This window comes from Podarcis erhardii, assembly GCF_964252035.2.
Source record: "Podarcis erhardii genome assembly, chromosome: 6".
NCBI lineage: Eukaryota > Metazoa > Chordata > Lepidosauria > Squamata > Lacertidae > Podarcis > Podarcis erhardii.
The window spans coordinates 15,227,974-15,235,309 of record NC_138510.1 but is presented as its reverse complement, the minus strand read 5'-3'; positions in this window follow the sequence as shown (position 1 = coordinate 15,235,309).

The window sequence follows — 7,336 nt, the reverse complement described above, 5'->3', positions numbered from 1 at the left end:
AGCCCGGCCGGCTTCTCTTCCCTACCTGCCAAAAGGAACTTGAGTGTTTGTTGCTGCTGTTTGTTTTGGACGCTCCAGATGTGCTTTACATACTTAACTGGGAACAACTGCAGACACCAGGCAATAATAATAATAATAATAATAATAATAATAATAATAATAATAATAAAGATTTAAAAATTTGCACTAAACAACAACACAAGCTGGCATGTGCGAAGTCAAAACTAGTCCACTGTACAAAGATTAAATTTGCATTTGTTTTCCCATCCACTTTTGGCCTCTAGCTCTGCCCATGCGGCCCTCAAAAGGTTGAAAGAATGGAATGTGGCCCTCGGACTCCACCTCTGCGTTAAAAGAACAGAGGCCACCTCTGTTGCAATCTTATTGCCATTGTTTCTATTTAAGTTATACTAATAATTCCAATATTTTTAACATCTATGCATATATACATTAGCATGTTCTTTCTTTCTTTCTTTCTTTCTTTCTTTCTTTCTTTCTTTCTTTCTTTCTTAAATCTGTGTCTTCTTTTCTCAAAGTGGCCACCCTGTTTGTGAGTCTGGCGAGTTAGTGGGCCATCAAGTGCCCTAATGGCAAATAACAACAAAACAACATCATGGAAAGAATTGCGTAGTTGCAGCTCAATTCCATATATATATATTCTTTTATTTTATTTTTTAAAGTCTTTTTTCCTGGAAACAAAACAAGCAGTGTCACAAAATTCTCTGTTTTGTTTCAGAAGACGACGGCTGGAACATTTAGATCTGCAAAGAACAATGGGGAACAGTCTGTTAGAAAGAAGTCATTATCCACCATCAGTGACTTTCAAATGCCGTGAGATGCTTTGTTGTACTCATTCCTGCGGTAATGAAGTCTAAAAGTTTTTCCTCCATCTTCTTTGACAGCTCCTTTCCTCCCCACTCCCCAGCAACAAAGCACATCTGCACTTCCCTCTCCCCAGGAATGAGCTGCGGCAAATCAGCTCCTAAATTGAAGCGCTCAAAACCTTTATTTTGAAAAGCTTGAATGGTGTCCATCACAAGTAGGAACCCTGAAAACCTTCCTTTTAAGGTGCTTATGGAATGCTCTTATCTGGTGCGGAGAGAGATTGGGGGGGGGGGGAGATGTCAGATTCACGCTCATTTAAATAATTTGACAGCTTCCAAGAAGACATTGATGAGCATCGCATTCAAGTGTCAAAAAAGAAAGATAGAGTAGATGAGCACACAAAAAATAGTAAAAAAATATTAAAAATCAGGATTTGCATTTAGCTGTTAAATGTAATGCATTATAATCCCATTAACGCTCCAGAAGTTTAGAACCAGGAATAATTTTGCAGTGTGAATGCTTTTGAATTGAAAACTCTCTTGAGCTTCTCCTCCCCTCTAGAAATGTGGAGAACATAGGAAGCTGCCTTATATTGAGTCAAACCAATGATCCATCTTGCTTAATATTGCCCCATCTTCTGCTGATGCTAAGAAGGATGTCATCTGCCAGGTTTAAGTCATCTGTTAGAAATTCAATATACCATTGAAACAACGCACACAGGAAGGGGACCCAAAGTAGAAATTACAGGTTGTTTTCAGCTAAATTTTACTCAGGTTCGACCTATTGAAATGAATTTGCTTAACTTAGTGATTGATCTTCATTGATTCCAGTGGATCCGTTCCTGAGTAGGACGTGGTTGACTGTCACTCAATGTTTGCAGTACCAAATTTTAAACACTTCTACAAAGATTGGGGGGCGGGGATGGAACTTGTGGCTCACATAAAGGGATGATCTACATTTTCTCACATAATCAGAGTATAGTAGTATTTTGGGTTAAGAACTTAATTTGTTCTGGAGGTCCGTTCTTAACCTGAAACTGTTCTTAACCTGAAGTACCACTTTAGCTAATGGGGCCTCCTGCTGCACCGTGTGATTTCTGTTCTCATCCTGAAGCAAAGTTCTTAACCCAAGGTACTATTTCTGGGTTAGTGGAATTTGTAACCTGAAGCGTCTATAACCTGAGGTACCACTGTACTGATCTGAGAAGCTGGATAGGTGTTCCCTATGCTTACATTTGCCCTACCCCCCCCATTTTATTGCTGCTTTGGTGAGCTACAGTGGTCACGTTTCCATGTAACAGTGAGCCGGGCATGAGGAACCTTTGACCCTCCAGATGTTGCTGAACTACAGTTCCCATCAGCCCCAGCAAGCATGGCCAGTGGCCAGGGATGATGGGAGTTGTAGTTCAGCAACTGTGTCCTTCCAGACCAACTTTTTATCTGTAGCCTCATCTGAGACGTTGCAGAGCAGACAGTATAGAACTGGATGGACCAGTGGTCTCAATATAAGGCAGCTTCATATATGTATTCACATGCGCTGGGGGCATGTCTGCATAATGTGTAGAACAAATTCACGTGTACGTTCAGCATTGTTGAAATTCAGCACCAAACAACTCTCATCAAGCCTGTTGCCAGTAATTCCTAGTGTTATTTCTTGGGAAGAGCCCAAGGAGGGGAGTTGGTAAAAACATCAGATGCTCCTTTCACCACAAGCAAATGAGGTACGATTGCACAAGCACTTTGAGATTCTGTTTCTTTGCACTCAGCAAACTCTCTGTTTTCTCTCTCTCTCTCTCTCTTGGCCAAAGAGATCAGGCCTTCCTTTTGATCTGTGTGTACTACTTCCCAGCTAGTTTATTAGCTGGAAAGTAGCAAACAATGCCATCCAGGAGGTCATGTCAGTTTCTTACAAGGCTTGCAGCACGGCATTCGCCCTGCTGGCTCCACAGTTCATTTTGGGGATTACTGCGCAATCTGATTTATAAGAAGGGATCTCTGGGGACATAAGCCCCCCGTATAATTGAGCAGGAAGACTGTTTACACCAAATCACACCAGAATACCAAAGATCAAAGTTGATTGCTATCGCTTGCCAACGGTGCAGAGCTTTATCAACCTCCAAGCTTTGGATAGCAGCAATCGCGCTAAAATTACGAGGCTGGAACATAACCTGAAAGACTGATCCCTGCCTTGTGCAACCTCCTGTGTGTGTTGAACCACAACCCTCCCAATTCGCTTTAATCTCCCTATATCCTATCTTCTCTAATGATCCTCATCCTGATTGGAGCACGCCATAAGCAGAGAGGAGATAGAAATATGACCCTGTGGCAGAACCACCTGTCTGATGAGAGGAAAGGCCTAAACTCTGCATGCAGAAGATCCTCAGTTCAGACCTCAGCATCTCCAGGTAAGCATGAGAATGTCCTCAGTCTGGAATCCCAGACAATGCTGAACTAGATGGACTGAGAGCTGATGAGGCAGCATCCAAAGTTCCTCAGAATTGTATTAACAAACAATGGGGGAAATGAGACAAAACTCACTAGATGGAAGAGTGATAACAAATGCCTTCCCCAAATCCAGACATAGTTGACCATCAACTTTGAAGGCTGATTCCAGTCTACTTACAAATCAAACGTCTTTGATTTGGTTAGTTCAGCTTTAAATAACAAAGGAAACCTTCTCTGACTTCAGATAGAACTGTTCTGTTTTATTTTGGGTGTTGAAAACCCAAGCAGACTATGAAAAACTCAAAAAGTTTATCTCCAATCTGAACAAATGAGCAACAAAACAGGAAACGAGGACTTACCAACTCCTACATTTTCTCTTCCCTTTCCAGGAATGGTCCATGCTTAAAAGCTCTATGTCCAAGTGCCCTTTTTTTGTCCCAGGGCTTTCCCTGTGAAAACCTGCTCTTTAAAACTCAATCGGAGCAAACGGCAATACACAGAAAACCTGAATAGACATCTGCTGCAACTGAGTGCTAAAGAGCGAATTTTCGCAGGGAAAGCTGTGGGGTGAAAGAAAACTAAATGCTCAGACACAGAGCTTTTAAGTGTGGATCTGTGCCTGGAAAGAGTGAGGTAAAAGGTAGTTGTGGATGTGCCCTGCAATTCTGAGCAAGTCCAACTTTCCTTTTGTGCCACACTTTTCCCCAGGAAAATGGGTGGTTTGCTGCTGAATCAGAGCAAATGGTACCTGGGTTTTCCTCAAATTGCAGTTTGCTCCGATTCAGTGGTGAAATGCAGGTTTTCCCAGGGAAAGAGCTGGGATGAAAGCAAAAAACACGCTCTGACACAGAACATTAAAGCCCAAACCTGTGCTTGCACAGCACAAAAAGAAGTCTGGGTGAGCCCTCAGTGTAAGTAAGAGCAAAATGCAGATAAATACAGCAACCTTGAACTTCACATGTACTTAAATGATGTCTGACCTTGGCTGTAATTCAGGGAAGAGACTTGGTTGAAGATGGATGGCTCAGTGATAATAACCGTATTTGGGCATCTACAAACCACGTGATTCCAATCACATGAGGGGAAGAGATTGGGCCCATGCTTGCTATTACCCACCCCCCCAAAAAAACCCATCCACATGTTGCAGGGCAGGGAGCAGTCTGAAGTTAAGGGGCTGGCTGAATCTGTTTAGGCTTCCTTGCAATTTGGAAGCCGGGCAAACCTAGGAAACAAGATGTAATTCTTTCAGACAGGATCTGAACACATGTTCCTTTAACATTTTTTAAAAACTCCCATTTTGATTCCCCCCACCCACCCTCAAATAGTTATATAGAACTTCTCTTTGGGTGGGGGCATAGTCGCCAACTCCTAGGGACCAAGTTCTCTTCGGCTCCCCTCAATGAAATATTTGAGGTGGCCCACCAGTTGATTGGCATTGCCATTCAAAGGGTGTGCATGTGCCACATCTTGTGATCAATTATTTGAGGCGGGGCTCAGCTGAGGGCCCCCCATATTTAAGTTGGTATCCCTGGTCGCAATATGGTTTGAAGCTCAACATCAAAAAAACGAAGATCATGGCCCCATCACCTCTTGGCAAATAGAAGGGGAAGAAATGGAGGCAGTGAGAGATTTTACTTTCTTGGGCTCCATGATCACTGCAGATGGTGACAGCAGCCATGAAATTAAAAGACGCCTGCTTCTTGGGAGAAAAGTCATGACAAGCCTAGACAGCATTTTAAAAAGCAGAGACATCACCTTGCCAACAAAGGTCTGTATAGTTAAAGCCATGGTTTTCCCAGTAGTGATGTATGGAAGCGAGAGTTGGACCATAAAGAAGGCTGATCGCCAAAGAATTGATGCTTTTGAATTCTGGTGCTGGAGGAGACTCTTGAGAGTCCCATGGATGCAAGAAGATCAAACCTATCCATTCTTAAGGAAATCAGCCCTGAGTGCTCACTGGAAGGACAGATCCTGAAGCTGAGGCTCCAATACTTTGGCCACCTCATGAGAAGAGAAGAAAAGACCCTGATGTTGGGAAAGATGGAGGGCACAAGAAGAAGGGGACGACAGAGGATGAGATGGTTGGACAGTGTTCTCAAAGCTACCAGCATGAGTTTAACTAAACTGCGGGAGGCAGTGGAAGACAGAAGTGCCTGGCGTGCTCTGGTCCATGGGGTCACGAAGAGTCGGACATGACTAAACAACAAACAACAACAACAAATCCTTGGTCGGGGGACAATGAAATTTACCCCCTGTCTGGGGGAACCCCCTTCAAGCAGGCAGTGCAATCTAGTATGCTTCTGCTCAGACAGCTGGTGACCACTGGACCTTGTGGGGCAGCCAAGGGGGTCACAAGAGACAGGACTAAATTATTCTGGTTTTCTTTCCATTCTTCTCCCTGTGGACACTTAAGCAATGCAGCAGTAAAAATACAAGTTGGGCTCTGCCTGACCTTGCCCAGGGAACTAGCCTCACACACTCAGAGGCAAAGAATTCAGTGGGGCTTACTCTGAGCTTAGTGGGTACAGAACTGCAGCATCAAACTGTAGATCTAAGGCAGGGATGGGGAACCTGTGATCCTCCAGGAGCTGTGGAATTGTAACTTCCGTTATTTCTGGCCATTTGCCATGGTGGCTGGGGCTGATCGGAGTTGGGAGTCCAGCAGATTCCCGGACGAAAGGGCAGAAAATGAGCTCTCCAACATTCTGTGCAAACATTGGTTTATTTAAATTCACAGCATCCTGCTGTTGTGCTTATTACGTATGTAAGTCCAAAGTGTGGGAAGCCTGACACCCTCTGTTAAATTGCCTTTGCTTTGACCTCTTTTTGATGCAAACAACCTCTTAGAGCAAACCCGCAATTTCTTGCCTTACGTGGCTCGCATTTTATCAAGCATGTTTGGCCTTGGTGCCATCAAGGACGCATCAGATTGCTTCACTGTTTTCATCCTTAACTTTTGAAAATATAATAAAAGGATTTAGAAAGGAAGACAAAAACACACTTCTGAGATATGGGGCAAATCACTGACCACTGGTTAAAAACAGTACAAGGGTTTTAAAACAGTCTGATAGTATGAATGAAGCTGACATGCTTGCCGACGAAATGAGTTAGGTCTGAATCGTTATACTTTTAATTTATTTTCCAGTAATATTAGATAAAATATATGGTCCAACATAGTAATATTGCAATGGAAAACATTTCCCAGACAAATCAGAAGAGTACCTTATGACTAATTTATCAATTTTGGCAATATCAAAAATGCTATAATTATTTCCTTGCTACAGACTTTCTGGGTTGCCCCAGCTACTCTAGGCAGCTTCCAACATATATAAAAACACAATTAAACATTAATTATACAGGGCTATACAGAGCTGCCTTCAGATGTCTTCTAAAGGTTATATAGTTGTACTCATCTCCTTGACATGTGATGGGAGAGCATTTCACAGGGTGGGTGCCATTACCAATAAGACTCTCTGCCTGGTTCCCTGTAGCTTCACTTCTCATAGTGAGGGAACCACCAGAAGGCCCTCAGTGTCCGGGCTGAATGATGGGGGTAGAGACACTCCTTCATAATGATGACATGGTCATTAGCCTTCATACAAGCAATGAAAATAAAGTAGATTACATTTCCTGGTTATGTTGGACACTTCAATCAACTCTTGGACTCTGGCTGCATTATAGTAAACACAATATATAGGTTCTAGGCACATGTCGAGTTGACCTAACGATGTGTGTTTTCCTTATTATCGTTATTAATGATTAAATGTATTACACACCCTTCAGCATTGGGTCCCAGGACAGGTTACACTCTGGATGCCCTGTTCGCATCCTGAAGCAAATGTAACCCATGTCCGCGCGTCTGCGTGGGTCGCAATCCACCGCTTCCGCGCACGCGTCTGCGCGAACGGCGAAACATGGAAGTAACACGCTCCGTTACTTCCGGGTTGCTGTGGAGCGCAACCCGAAAATGCTTGACCCGAAGCTACTTCAACCTGAGGTATGACTGTACAACAATTTAAAATTCAGAATTTAAAAACAGTTAAAACAGATTTCAGTCACAGCACTAG